Here is a 15,664-nt window from a genome sequence, read left to right on the forward strand (position 1 = left end):
TGACGTGCGCAACTGTTTCAAGAATGCAGGAGATATACTGGAAGACTTTCCTGTAAATTCTTGGTCTACACAGGGGGAAGAGTTATCACCGATTCTATTCAATATGTATGTTGACAACTTGGAAAATAATTTCATTAATTATAATTGCCCGTCCAAGGAATTAAGGGAACTAAATATTTTCGTTTTGCTTTTCGAGATGGTTTGTTTGACACCTTACAGGGCTTCGTAACCTCATGTAATTTAACATCGCAAAAACCAACCCCCCCCCCCCCCAAAAAAAAAAGAAATAGTATTTAGGAAAGGGGGATTTGTTAATTACTCATGGACTTGTAATTATGATATTCTGGAAATTGTGTGGACTCTTTTAATTACCTAGAATCATGCTGTAAGGCCCTTTCACAATTGGCGCACGAGCACTTTACAACACTTTGCGATCGGAAAATTTTGGCTTCGCACGAGCTCTCGCCGAGCTATCGCATGCGTTGCATGATGTTTCGCATTCGTTGCATGCGTTTTAGTGGTCGCACCAAGTCTCCTCAAAATAGTCGACATGCACACTATTCAGACGCGACCAAATGCGATCCACATTTATTGCAATTCAACGTACGAATATTAGTACGAGCGTCTTACAACTTTTTGCGGACTAACAAGAGTGATGCACTATTTTTAAAGGTCGTAAGATGAATCGCAGCTGTATATGCGTGTGTTGTGCGACCATGAGACTGTTGCTCAACGTGTCTTATGTAATCTTGCAACGTCTTACTATGCACGATTTATCAGCTTCAATTTCCCACTGCTTTGCCACTAGTATACATGTATGTAAACCCTGTATAAGCATCTCTGTTTCAGAACACAATTGACCATGGATTTTGCTTCACCAATACAAGTTCAGACAGATTATGATCAGGGCTCGGCTGCTGCGGCAGGTCCTGGGCCTCCTCCTCCTCCTGGGCTTCTCTCTACGGTTTACCTTGGCTTTACCTGTAGCTTTTGTAATCTTTTTGAACGGCATCTCTTGCATTCGACTGAAGAGGGTCGGAAACGGGTAGTTTATATGTATATTACCCTTCTCACTTGCACGATCATTCGTACCATGAAACGCATGATTGCACGAGCGCCTTACGTCCAGACGCATTGGTGCACGTTCAATTGTTCGATTATCTGATCACTTGCGCGATCCTTTCGCATTATCTTTCATTGTACAACAGTCGCATATAGACGCAAGATATATCGCAGGATTTAATGCACGACGGTCGCTTTAGATCGTGAGAATTTCGTACGAATATATTTTTCATATAATTTTTATAATTATTACAGCAACAGTTTACGATCCAAATCAAAGTTTTTCGGTCGCACGAATATTTTGTCGCTTTTGCTCGTGCGCCAATTGTGAAAGGTCCTTTAACTATTACGGTGAATTTAATATTTCTAAAAAGAAATTAGCTGAGCAAGTCAACACACTTATTAAACCTGCATTTTATGACTTTTAAAAATTATGTAGGCATCAAGATTAGAAGATATATTAAAGCAAGTTTTTTACAGAGTCCAAGGACCAACAATAGCTTTACACATTGTTGATAAGGATGAAACAAAATACATTGAGGCAATGATTTATTGGTCACAGTTTGAAATGAAACATGATAAAATTGTAATAAATTTATGAAAATTTACCCTTGCTCAAAACCTTGTCCACAATCAATTTGCATGGACATTTTAAGTTGCAATGCATTGGATGGTTTTGACAATTGAAGGATTTTTTCTTCATTTGCTTAAACATACAATAAAAACTCTCTGAAGAGCATATAAATTACAAATGCTAAAAACATCTTTTCATTGGAAAATATGTTGAGCAGGCTATTTTTCAAAGGGTCCAAAGACGCTAAATCCATGTAATACTATCACACACATTGTTAATGCGAATGAAATGATATACTTTAAATAAATTGTTAAATTGACATATTAATGACAAATTGCTCATTCTTAAAACTTTAATGGTGATTTAATTCAAAATAACAGACAAACTCTTTAAAAATATTAAATTCAAGAAAAAAACATGCATACCTTTTGAATAATATAAAAACTTTTCTTTCGTAAATGCTTGTTGTATATAGTAAGTACAGTAGTTTTAACTCATAATTTTTATTTTCTCGCTATATGTAATATAATTGGTGATAAATATAAGCAATACTCATACTTTATATACAAGATGAAGAACCTGATGGAAGTAAGCAGCAACAAGAGACGATCCTGTATACCAAATATTCAGCGAATCTTACGAGGACAACTTCTTTTTGTGTTGACGTTTTTGGCAGTCGTTCTGGGATTTATAATCGGGTTTGGAATTCGTGAAGCTAGACCTTCTTCAGATGTTATACAATGGATCGGTACGTTTTCGTTGACCAGAGAAGTTAGAACCATATTTGTATTTATCCTTTTAAGCTGAATTCTAGATCGCAGATACAATAAGGTTTCCCAGAGAATATTGCATTGTACTCTGTGCATTCACTACTCTGAACTACAAATGCATGGCGTTATAATTAAAAATGACATCAAGTCATTGGAAACTTGAGATGTGGTGATGGGGATATTGTCATAAACTTTACACATTATTTCAATCTGCATATAAAGTGTCAGACAGCTGCTGTAAAATAAACGTGTTCTAATCTTTTTAAAAATCTAATATATCGAAATAACTTTGAGAGCTTTATTTGATTTCTCCTGTTTCAAAATCAGCCTTTTCAAAATATATACAAAATATAAACTTTTTAAATTTTCTCTTTTTCATACCTGTGGATAGTAGCAGAATTCATGATAAGTGTATAAAAGAGACATGCGCAGATGATTAATGGGGATCTATTTGGGATCTTTTGTGGAAATATGGTAGAGGAGTTCCAATCTAACTGAAAAGTGCTTGGGAAAAATGTATGATGAAGTGTTTTAAAACAGATGTCAATATTTAGTGGGAAATACCCTAAAATATACTTGTCAGTTATTGTAAAATAATTTCAACCTGAGTAAAAGTGTTACTTTTCCAAAGCACATTTGTCTTCTTCAAAATCAAATGTCAGTTTTGAATATTTTTAATATACCACAGAGCCAAAAGGAATTTGAGCTACCCTATATATATATATATTGGATTCCGAAACTTCTTAAAAATCCTTACAAACAAAGATACATTGCGGTTTCCAGTAAATGTTCAACCAAGCATCTTTCATTACTCCTCACTAAAATATTGGCAGAAGTGAAGGAAAAACTTAGGGAGCACTGTGCAACTATACATTCAAAAACCTCGTAAATTTACTTACCTCGTCATTGGTCATTTGCCAGATTATTTGGTTAAAACACATTCTGATTACACACACAAGTACTATGAAGTTGACATCAAAGAGATGCTTGAGTTTCTGATTAACAATATCTATGTGGTTTTTGGAGACCAGGTATTCCAACAATCTATTGGAACTCCCATGGGTACCAATTGCGCTCTGTTATAAGCGGACCTACGCAGGAGGGATAAGGAAGCATACAAAATATTCTACCTTGACTAAATCAGTGCTACATTATGACGTCATAGTAGGCGAGATGACGTCAATTCTAGAACACAGGTTTTCGTAATATTGGTATTTAAAGATGTAATTTAAGGTAGAGATTGATAGCTTGTCAAAAAAAAACTACCCATTGAATTTTTCTGAATTTTTTATATGTTTGTGTTGAGTCCTTGTTCTAAATCATATCAAAAATTCAAGGTAGGTCATCGGGCTATTTTTAGAGAAATTTGACAATTTTAATATAGCCTTCAACAATCACCGAAGAGCTGAAAAAGCAAGGTAAAATAAAATAAGAATATGATATGAAAAAGGCTGTATTTTTTTTATTGCTATATCAATTATCATTTGTCTTATATGAATTCAAACATCTGTCTATATGGATTAATATTTGACATCAATCTTGAATTTATCAAGCATTGTAAGCAAAAAAGAGAATTACATTTACCAAGATGCATGGTCAAATTAGGTTAAAATATTGCCTATTCATTGCACAAAGTCTCCCACTTCTGCTTCCACTGTGAAAAAATTACCCATCAAATTTCTTTTTTTATTGCATATTATAGTTAGTCTATATGTGTCTTAAATTTCAGAAAAAAATCATACTACATAATGGGGTTTAAATTCATCCTGGAACAAGTTTACTATCTTACATCTTACCCTACCCCCTTCCTTTAGAAGGATGCATTTTTGAAGAATATGGTGACTAAGAGAGATTATCAAGAATTTATCAAAATATTTCACAGAAAATGAGTAAATTCTTTGTAATATTCTTCTAAATTACATTTTATATCACAAAAACAATTTATACATGTACACCTAGACACATGTTGCCCTGGTTGACCTTTTTGCACTTACATTGAAAAAGATAAGAACTTTCCCTTATATCATTCAATTTGACTTTGATAGATAGAATTAATCAAAGTATTTCAAAGAAAATAGGTAAATTCTTTGTAATATTCTTCTAAATTACATTTTATATCAAAAAAACAATTTATACATGTACACCTAGACACATGTTGCCCTGGTTGACCTTTTTGCTCCTACATTGAAAAAGATAAGAACTTTCCCTTATATCATTCAATTTGACTTTGATAGATAGAATTAATCAAAATATTTCAAAGGAAATAGGTAAATTCTTTGTAATATTCTTCTAAATTACATTTTATATATATAAAAAAAACAATTTATACATGTACACCTGGACACATGGTGACCTGGTTGACCTTTTTGCACTTACATTAAAAAAGATAAGAACTTTTCTTTATATCGTTCAAATTGACTCTGTAGATTTATTATACATATTGTTCTTGGATGAATTATCAATGACAATTTCTTTTGACCAATTCTGTAAATAAATAAACAAGTCTTATTATCTTCCTTTGCAACAATAGAATTAAATTCACTTTTCTTTTAACAATTCCTTTTTTATTCCAAATACATTGTACAACATGAATAAGAAAACTCAGTGATTATGAAGTTTTGTATGCAGAATCAATCCATGGCATGTTATCTTTGTTTTAAAAATATTTAGATAACAATGTGCTATGTATTACACTGTAAAACAAAGACTGCCTGGTCATCAGTTGTTAGATATCAATACACTGAAGCATCACATGGTAAAAAGTCTGGGAAAATGGAGAGTGATTCGGTTTTCATTTCATATTTACAAAAATACTGTAATAATTTACTAAGAAAACATACAATGTGTCAGAGGTAATAATTTGTAACTTTGAAGTAAAGATTTTGCGAACAGATTCATAAAAGTTAGAGGAATCCCCCCATAAACTGTATATGATACTGTACAATTTTTAAACTCATGATGTAGTTCAATAAAATATAGTGAATACATTCAGTACATGTACACATGTATGGTAATAGGATAAACTTGCTATTTTGCTTTTTTTCTAATTGGCTAACAAAGATCAATGTGAATATGAATGCATTTTTTAATTGCCATCGTATGCAGTCGGTTTTGTCATGTTCAAGAATCCTGACAATTCCTTTGTTTTTATGTCAATACAACAAAGGTGTTCTTTGACAAGGATCTGCAGTGAGCAAAATTCATTCTGTATATTCAGATATTGAAGCATGTCTTATGGCGTGATATGTCCGTTCGCCTTTACTGTCTCCTTCTGGTAGTTCTTTTTTCTGAAAAGAACAAAATATTTTAAAACAAAAAGAACGAAAACACATGTTTTACTTCTTTCTTACACTGCAAACATAGTATGACTATGTCTATATGAATGTAAGACACTTCTGAGATACCTTTTTATATAATGTCATGATTTTTTTTTAATAAATGCATATAAAATTGGCCTCATTAATCTGGGCACTTTTGCTTCCAAGGAAATTATTTGAATTAATGAATTGTCTTAATTAAACAAACTTGGTATAGAAGGATAAAGCTAAAATATTTTAGTTTCTAAATGTAGGCCACACTCTAAGGCCAGGATCATGGGGTTAAAGAAAAAGAAATAAACTCAGCAAGAACTGTTCAAGAGTTAATACCAAAGGATAAAATTTTTGTGGAAATAAAAAACTCCATGTACCTGTCAGTGACACATCAATTCATATACAACTTTAACAACATAACTATTATATGTAGAATTAAAATACTTCTCTTTTTACATCTTATTCCATTTTTTAAATTTAGTTTTGTCCCTAATTACCTTATTAATATAAATCCAATACTCTTTTGTAACACTGCAGATGACACTTGATTAGTAAAGGATCCTATATTTCCGTGGGATCTGTAACATGATTGAAATAAAATAAAAATAAAATAGATAGCTTGATCTATTTTATGAGTATTTGCAAATTTAGCTATGATAACGTGAAGAAGTCAGTATTGTTAAAAAACCATGTCACTTATAAGTTTTTTAACAATACTGACTTCTTCACATTATCATATCAATTCTTTGGTGTTTCATTCGAAACAATTTCAGTCAAGTAGAAAACATATTTACATTTTACAATTGTTTTGGTTATTCAGTTTTGAATTCAATTTACAATATGTCTTTTTATAAGTTTATACACAAGCATTTAACAATGTATTTAAGTCAATAGAGCACCTAACTAGTGATACAGGGATCTTCCATTAGATTCTCAGTCCAGACATAAATATTCCTTGTTATGCCACTTTATGTTTGAGTTTGCTGTAGCAGATTTTGCTTGAAGTTTCCTGAAATATTAATAAAATCTTTTAGAAATTATTGACTCGAAAAGATGCTTCTACATGTATAAATTAATACTGTATGTACATTATGGTGTGTAAATAAAAAATACAAGGATTAAAAATCATTATAAATTATAAATTTAAATTTAAAATACATGCATTATAAAACCCCTCCTTTTCACCATCCCCTTGGAAAAAATTCTGTATTTTCCCTGATACATGTGCAAGTGTAAATTGAAAGGAAAAAATACAAACCAATGGCTATCTTGGAGTTAATGTTAATCACCCTTGACATTCCTCTTTCCAGGTGACACTTGATTTGGTCACATTACTTCAGCAGAGAAAGCTGAATACTGTGTCTAGTCCATAGCTTGCTTCACCTGTAGCATTAAATATTTCTTTTACAATCTATGAATATGATATCTGTCTATAATCAAGGCCCTTTTGAGCTTACAACAAATACATACCTGTACATAAATTTATAACAATACATGTACATAAACACTACATAAAGCAAAAAAAAAAAGTCTTGTTTCCTGCTACTCAACTGACCCTATTTTTTTATTTTGGCACTTGATCATAAAGTTGTTTCCTTTTTTTTCAATGCAATGTTTTGTAGTTTGCTTTTTAGTTCAAAAAGACAAAAGATTTGCAAATAAATGTCTACTATCATTTATAAAAGGGGTTATAACCTGTCATCCAAAGCAGAGATGGTTTACATATTTCTGCATTTGAACAATTTAAGCAAATTATGTTTTTCCATTTTTTGAGTATTAAATTAAACACCACCTTGTGTGTTAGGCACAGATAAGTATGATACCTTTACATTTTTGCTAATTTTACCAATCCGGCCTTTATCATGTTCTGACACCATAAATGTCTGGTTTTGCTCTTCTATTCTAAAAGTTACAGACTAGTCATATAATAAGTATTAATTTTAAGCTAAATAAAACAGCATTAGGAAAGTATAAAAATCTAAGTAGGTTATTGGTAATTGGAGCTAAATATATTAGTTGTACCAGACAGGTGCGTAAACAATCAAACACTTTAGCCATGATCGATATACTATTATTAAAGTCGTAAATATTCACCTTATGTATCTGACATGGACACAGCAAACAAAAAATCTGTTCTTCAAAAATTTTACTTCCTCCGTCATACCAATTAACATCTGTAGGGTCGTGGTCTTAAATGTCTATATTGAAATCAACATCTGGCACAGATCGATACCGGTGTACCCACGTGGTGCTGCAGTGGACACTGGACAAGGAGTAGTTTCACCAAAATTATGTTCATGGTCGGTTTCAGTCTCACCTCTAATTTGATTCTCATGAAGATGTTTCAATTTCGAGAACCGTAAAGTTTAATATGTATGTCAAATTTGTCTTTTAAATCGAGGAAATTTCTCGATTGCTTCGTCGGCCATCTTGTAGCAGGGACAACAATGTGTAAATGGAGACTTTTATTTGACGGCGTTGCGGAATTCCGGAAAAACAGCACGTGCAAATATGCGAATTCTTTCTATCACGTGATTGCTATCGGTCTCTACCTTAACTCTAGAAAATGAATAGAAACGTGTAAACATTAACAACAATGAAATGTTCCTACTTTGTTATGCTGTATTTTGTCATTTTGATTAAAATCTACCACCGATGACGTCATATGTGTACATCAAGTAACTTGGGAATTGATTACGTCGTGTAAAGAGAATTTGGCTAAGACAGTATGTACAAAGATACGTAAAATGGAGTTTAAAAAGCAAATATCGTGAATATCTTGTGAAATTCATATGGAGTACAGTTAATAAACAGGTATGCGAATTTATTTTCATTGATTATATTCTCTTTCGAAGACAGTCAGCTATATACGTATCCCGGTCGGCCTTTTCTCTGTCATTTGTGACAAAAATAATGCATTAGAACAACAATAAGCTGCATATTTTAAAACATAAAATTTGTACAGATAGAAAGTTTGCCTCCTAAAATACTTCGAAAGTGCTGCTAGAATCCCGAGTTAAACATGGTTTTACGAAAAATCTCGGTTCATATGTAAAAAATGCAAAACAGCGGGTAAGGTTTTTTGCAAATGTGTGGAATAATTATTTTACTGACGGGACAATGGGATTCTAGCAGCACTTTTTAGGCTTAATAGATGTTTTTCAGTTACATCATTTCCTCAAAGAAATTATCAATTTCCGAGGTATGGTTGTTCTGTTAGCTTTTTTATTAAGGAAAATTTCGCTATTAATAGAAGTCACGTGATGCCGTGGTGTTGGTGCACTTCGTTGCGTTAGACACTCTTTTATCTTTATGCAATAGATGATAATAGTTTACGTTTCTCAGCGGTTTTGTTAAATTATCAAACTTAATTTTCTTTAAAAAGTCTAAATTTCCCGAAAAATGACTTATATGCTTCCTTAACATACCCGCGTATTTTTATATTCATATATAAGAAAACACTTGCTGTGGCCTTCAACTCGACATTTAGATATATCGACGACGTATTGTCAATTAATAATGGTAATTTCCATTCTTACGTCGATACGACATATCCTGGTGAGCTTGAGAAATAAGATACCACAGAGTTTGATACGTCTGTTTCATACATGGATATTTTACTAGAAAAAGACGTTGATGGTAATCTAAGAACCAAGCTATATGATAAACGTGATGACTTTAACTTTTCTGTCGTCAACTTCCCTTAATTATACAGCAATAAACCTTTATCACCTGCATACGGAGTGTTTATATCTTATTTGATTCAATACTCAAGGGTCGCCCGCGTGGCGCAGTGGTTAGAGCGTCTGCTCTAGAGTCGCAATGTTAGTAGACAATCCTTACGTCGCGGGTTCGAATCCCACTGCGGGACAAGGAGACCGATGAGACCGTATAAACCGAGGCCCCGTGTCGTAATAGGTGCTGGCAGGAGAAAGATCCCTTACTGCTCAAAGGCCCTGAGTGCCGAGCATAGGACAAAATTTGTAGCCCTCCACCGGCAAGTGGTGGCGTCTCCATATGAGTGAAACAATATCGAGAGGGACTTTAAACAACATACAATCAATCGATCAATCGATTGCTTTACGTATGAACAATCTCTAAAACGAGGTAAATTATTGACAAGCAAGTTTAAAGTCATCATTTCGAAAGTTCTATGGTCGATACAATGACCTTGTCAGCAAATACAATTTACATTCAGTCAAATGCTGACTGACGTTTTTCATACTAATTGTTAGTCCATTGTTTATACACTGAATGGACCTGATCATGACAAGGAGCACACGGGGTATGTGACCGGTCAGCAGGGGATACATTATAAATAAAATAATTATTATTTAACTTGCTTACTTTGTTCATTTTTTATACATGAAAAGCAAGTAGAGGAATTCATCTTTTTCATAATGTATGTACAATGTTTACCGATAGAGATCAAGGTCACGTATTGACCTCTGAAGTCTGACAAACCTCATACAGAATTGAAGATATCTGTTCTCTGTATGTTTATATAATGGAAATATACCAGTATATATATAGCCTTGAGAACTCTCTATATGAATTTGTCCTACTTAATGTACATAACATAAAATAAATCTCATACTCGACCTTGCAATGCAGTGAACTACGTTTTAAACGCATTTTAAGCTATGGAAAGCCTTAACACTAGTGTGATCACTCGAGATGTTTACGCCATTTAACAATTCTACTGATGATGTATATATTTCATTGATTATGTAACAATGTTCTGCTTTTTTATATTTTATTTTTATTTTAAGCTAACAATATATAGGACTGTCATAAATGGTCATAATATAACATAAAGGATACATTTTGCATTAGGTGTTATATCAAATACATTTTTATACATCTTTCTCATAATTTCACTGGGTTTGGAGTAACAGAAAACGTGCAGTAGGATCGAGACAAGGTAGAGGGACATCCAAAGAAAATTGTCACCAGTCATTCTCAGAATGTAGCATATTTTAATGAACTATTATAAAATGGTTAATAAAACTTTATTGGTATAAATTCATACATTTCAAAGGTATGCCAGGCGATCTTTTCATGAGGTCTCTACAAATGATGATTGTTCCCCTCATTGTAACCAGTATCATAAACAGTAAGTAATATATTGATTATATTAAACTGAATGTTTTGAACAAATACATATAACAGTGAACCGTACGCGCATAAATTCTGTGCAGTCGCTATTTTTCGGAATACCACCCGTCGTCAAGCAATGTTGACTGTTGCTACGCTGGAGGGCGTGGCTTCATTCTTCATCGTTTAATAGTGTTTTTTTAAAATGTTTCTTGACCAATCAGACTGAACTAATTTACATGAAAGTATAATATTGATGTTTATCCCACTTACCTTGAAATATCAATGAATGAGGGTTGAAAAAAATCAAACTTTCTTAATATGTTTTTTTAATCAAAATTATTTGATATTTCATATACCTGTATAAATGTAGATGGTATAGTGATTTAAAATAAGTAAAAAAAACTTCTTTAAATAGCTTATTGAAGACAAAATACTTTTATCGGATGGTGAGACTACATGTTACTACTAAAAGTGATGCTTTGAAATAAAACACAATTACATACATAAACTAACGTTTATTTTCTTGTAGGTACGGCTTCGTCAGACCTAAAATCTAACGGAAGAGTAGGACTGATATCTATCTCATACATATTGCTTACGAATTTGATGGGATGTATTATTGCTATAACACTTATTTATATCATTAAACCAGGTAAAAATTACAGACAAAATATTTGTTTCAAGGTATCTCGAAATAATTATAATGATATCACAAAAATGCCAAAAATCTCAGTTGACCTTTTTTTCTAATTAGTGAGCTCTCCTTTGCTGGAAAATATTTCTAAAATTGCATTTTATGTGAAAAAAAAATTTACTAATTTAGCCAAGTTCAAGTCGTGAAATTTATTAGGTTCCAATTATTAGTTTTATACTTACATACAATACCTTTGAAAGGAAAACACATATGTAATCATGCCCAATTTATAAACAAATCATTTGTTATAATCATGATGATTAATTGATTGTATATTGCTTAACATCGCACTCGAGAATTTTTCACTAATATTGAGACGTCACCGTTTGCCGGTGAAGGGCTTCAAATTTAGACCTATACTTGGCACTCAGGGCCATTGAACAGTGAGGGTTCTTTATCGTGCCAAAGCCTACGGTGACACGGGACCTACATTTTAAGGTCATACCAGAAAGACCCGTGACTTTCACTTCTTTTGCCGAGCGCTTGGCGAGGGAACAGTCACTACCTATGTTTACGTCTTAGGTTTGAAGCGGCTCCGTGAACAAGAATTTAACCCGGGCCTCCCGATCGCGAAGCGAACGCTCTACCACTAGGTTACCGTGACTGGTCATTTGTTATATTTGTAATAAAGGAAATGGGCGAACATAAAAATCCATTGCTTTAAATCCTTTCAGAAGTGTGCTTAATCAAAATCCTTCTATAGCAAACCAAATAAATCATTTGATTCTCTATTGGATGTAATTGATAGTGAAGCCAAATCGTTTAAAATGTATGATGTAAAGGATGATTCACACGTTTTGTAGAGATATATACTTATACTAGACATAATTTTAGTATTCAAGGTTTACCTTAAATATGTATTTTCACTTTTAGGACGAGTCAATATTGTACACAACGAAAAAATAATGGTCAACAAAATTCAGGCACAAGACGTTTTCGCAGATTTACTTAGGTATTAGTGGTTTAAAAAATCATTCATTTAATACAATACTCCCATTTCCTGGCTCTGAGAAAAAGAGTAAGTGAATTCCCCCAGCAAAGCAACTATTTCCCGAGGCTGCTTCTCGAGAAATAGTTGTTGTCCTGGGGGATGATAAACTTGCATTTGTTCTCATAGCCAGGAAATAGGTGTTCATTTTATCAAAGCCGTTAAGTTTTCATTTTGCAATTGACCCACTTATAAGTCGGTACATTCTTACATTCTTAAGATGAAATAAATCATTCAAATGTGTTCATATTTGTACTTTATGCATAATTTTAAAATGCATAAATGCCTTATGTCCCGACATTTCACCGCCGTCCAGTAAAATGTTAATCTTTTTTGACTTGCCTATAAGTGGGACATAAAAACAACCTATAAGTGGGTATGTATATAGTACACATACGTCTCATGAACGTATATGTTTACTTTAAAATGATTTGACAGAAATATCATACCAGATAACTTAGTAGAGGCAGCCTTTCGCAAAACACAAACACAATTCCAGTCTAAAATTGTCTGGAGCGAATCAAAGGATCTTAGTAATTCTACTAATGCCACAGCAGATGTAAAACAAAATCTGGAGATGGTCAAGATTGTAGGAAAATCAGATGGACCAAACATACTTGGTAAGAAATTCAAATCAAATGTTATCTCACTAAATCTTTTGCATTGTTTCTAATCTTTGATTCATTTTAAGAAATATAGTTTGATAAATTCAAACTAAAGCAGTTGCCCTACCAAATAAATAGCCGAACACTTAGCTTCTTGTGTTTTTTCCCAAATGTAGGACTGATATTGGCTTGCTTGTTCATTGGGATTGCTGCTGGGAGAATTAAAGAAAAAGTCAAAACATTTATTGACTTCTTTGCCATGAGCGCTGAAATTGTGTTGCAAATTCTTAGATGGTTTATCTGGTAAATTACTTTGATTGTATATTACGTACGCTAATGGTATTTTTGATATCTTTGACAACAAGTATATTCAATTTTGACATCAAAGGAACAAATAACTGACATTAATAACTGAATGTCGCCGTTACATATAAGATGAAATCAAACTGTCCTCATGAAACGTACAACATGAAATCATTTTTAAAGGTAATGGTTTTTACAGGCTAACTCCTATAGGCGTGATAAGTCTTACAGCTGCATCCCTAGCAGGTGCTCGTGACGTCACTGAGACATTTGTCAGCCTGGGATATTTCGTTTTGACAGTCACCTTGGGGCTTGTTTTCAGCCAGGCCATTGTTCTTCCACTCATATATTTTGCTTTTACTCGAAAAAATCCCTACAAACATATCCTAAGTGTAAAGCGGGCTTGGCTGATAGGATTTTCTTTCGGGTCCTCGTAAGTATACGTTTTATTACAAATTTAGCGATATATATGCCTCTAACATTGTACATACTCAAATCCCCGTGTGTTTTAATTCATACTTACATCTAAGTACTCCAAAACAGTTAAGAAAAAGTGCATTATTTTAAGATTTGTGTTTATTTTCCAATTTTAAAAAAATCATAAATATTTTCTAGGAATCGAAGCAAATAAACCGATGATGAATCTAAAACTTTTATTTTTCAGGGCTCTTGCAATGCCAGATCTTTTGCATGCATGCGAAAATGTTATCAAAATAGAGACTGAGAAGGATCACGCGTTTTGTCATACCTCTTTGTTGCACATCAAATGGAGATGGCAGTGCCCTGTTTATTTCAGCTGCTTCTATGTTCATTGCACAATATTCCGGGTATACACTGACATTTGGAAAAGTCATAATAATAGGGTATATATTTTATATCAAAGCGAGGTCTAATAGAAATGCAATTTGGATCCATTCCACTTCATAGTCTCGTGTGTTGAAAAATTATTACCCGTGGATTTCAGTAAATATTTAGTAAAGAGAGGTGTATTCATATTTTTAAATTCGTTTTCCCAAACGTTTCAAAATATCGTTGCAGATTTTTGGCAGCGTTTTCAACACTTTCCTTACCAGCCATGCCCAGTGCTAGTATAGTTACTGTCGTCATGATACTTTCCGCTATAAATATTCCAGTTCACGAGGTTCCTATCTTGTTTGCTGTTGAATGGTTTCTGTAAGTAATACTAATACATCCGTCAACAATTCAGTGTGTAAACAATGGCCTAACATTTAGTAAGAAAAACGTCAGTCAGCATTCAAATTAAATTTATGATAAATTTTATTTGCTGACGACGTTATTGTATGTAACATAGAACTTCCGAAATAATTAATGTTCATTCAGTTACTTTTTTTTCCATAGAGACCGACTTAGAACAGGGGCAAATGTTGAAAGTCATTTTATCTGCGCTGGTATCACAGATCATTTCTGTAGACAGAAATGCAACTTACAGAAAGAAGATATCAAAACGATTCCAGAGCTGAAAATGGAACTCATTGTTAACTCAGATAAAATCTAAAATCTATGTAAAAGTATATTCTATTTTGCAGTTATTGGCTGCATGTGTTGTAGGGAAAGAAATATACGCAATGTAATAATCATATAACTATATTTTATATTCTAGGTTGAGTTTGTAGGTGAATTTTTTTCGTACTATATTACATGCATTGTTACAACGCGAAATGTAATAACAACGCGAAATGTCATAAACCTGGATTTTTACATTTTGCGTTATTACATTTTGCGTCGAAATAAACGCAGAATGTAATAACGCAAAAAGTAACAACACACTTTTGAGGATTATTACATATTGCGTTATTACATTTTGCGTCCATATCAACACAAAATGTAATAACGCAAAATGTAATGACATAATTTCTGGATTATTACATATTTCGTTGTTACATCTTACGTCGAGATTTAGCAAAAAGGCAAAGACGCAAAATGTAATAACACTATTTATTTTTGGTCAGCCAGATTGAGTACAATTTTCAATAGTGTAGTGGCCGATAAAAACAAAATAAAAAAAGAAAAGATATATGCAATTTCTTTCAATTAATTAATTTTATAATATATTGATTTAATTAGCTACATGTACTAGTATTTGAAATCAGTTTAATAATTTTTTTCAAATCATAGGTGTTGCAAATTAGAAACGTGCATCTGTGGGCAGGGTTGTTTGGGGGTATTGAACAGTGTGCTTTTGTTTTATTTTATTTTTATAGACAAATGCAATGAGTCCTAAAAAAAAAAAACCTAT

General features: G+C 32.8%; 1 long non-coding RNA gene and 1 pseudogene across 1 annotated transcript; one reads left to right on the forward strand and one right to left on the reverse strand.

Moving 5' to 3' along the window:
- Positions 1 to 2,206: 2,206 nt before the first annotated feature.
- On the forward strand, positions 2,207 to 14,923 carry LOC134253354 (excitatory amino acid transporter 1-like; annotated as a pseudogene).
- On the reverse strand, positions 6,238 to 7,157 carry LOC134253353 (uncharacterized). Its single transcript, XR_009989113.1, has 3 exons — positions 6,976 to 7,157; positions 6,617 to 6,726; positions 6,238 to 6,295 (listed from the first exon to the last, which is right to left on the reverse strand). It is a non-coding gene; the product is annotated as an uncharacterized LOC134253353 (long non-coding RNA).
- Positions 14,924 to 15,664: the final 741 nt, after the last annotated feature.

Source organism: Saccostrea cucullata, unplaced genomic scaffold (assembly GCF_032062105.1).
Source record: "Saccostrea cucullata isolate Sc308-1 unplaced genomic scaffold, CSIRO_AGI_Scuc_v1 ctg3656, whole genome shotgun sequence".
In the NCBI taxonomy this organism is placed as follows: Eukaryota; Metazoa; Mollusca; class Bivalvia; order Ostreida; family Ostreidae; genus Saccostrea; species Saccostrea cuccullata.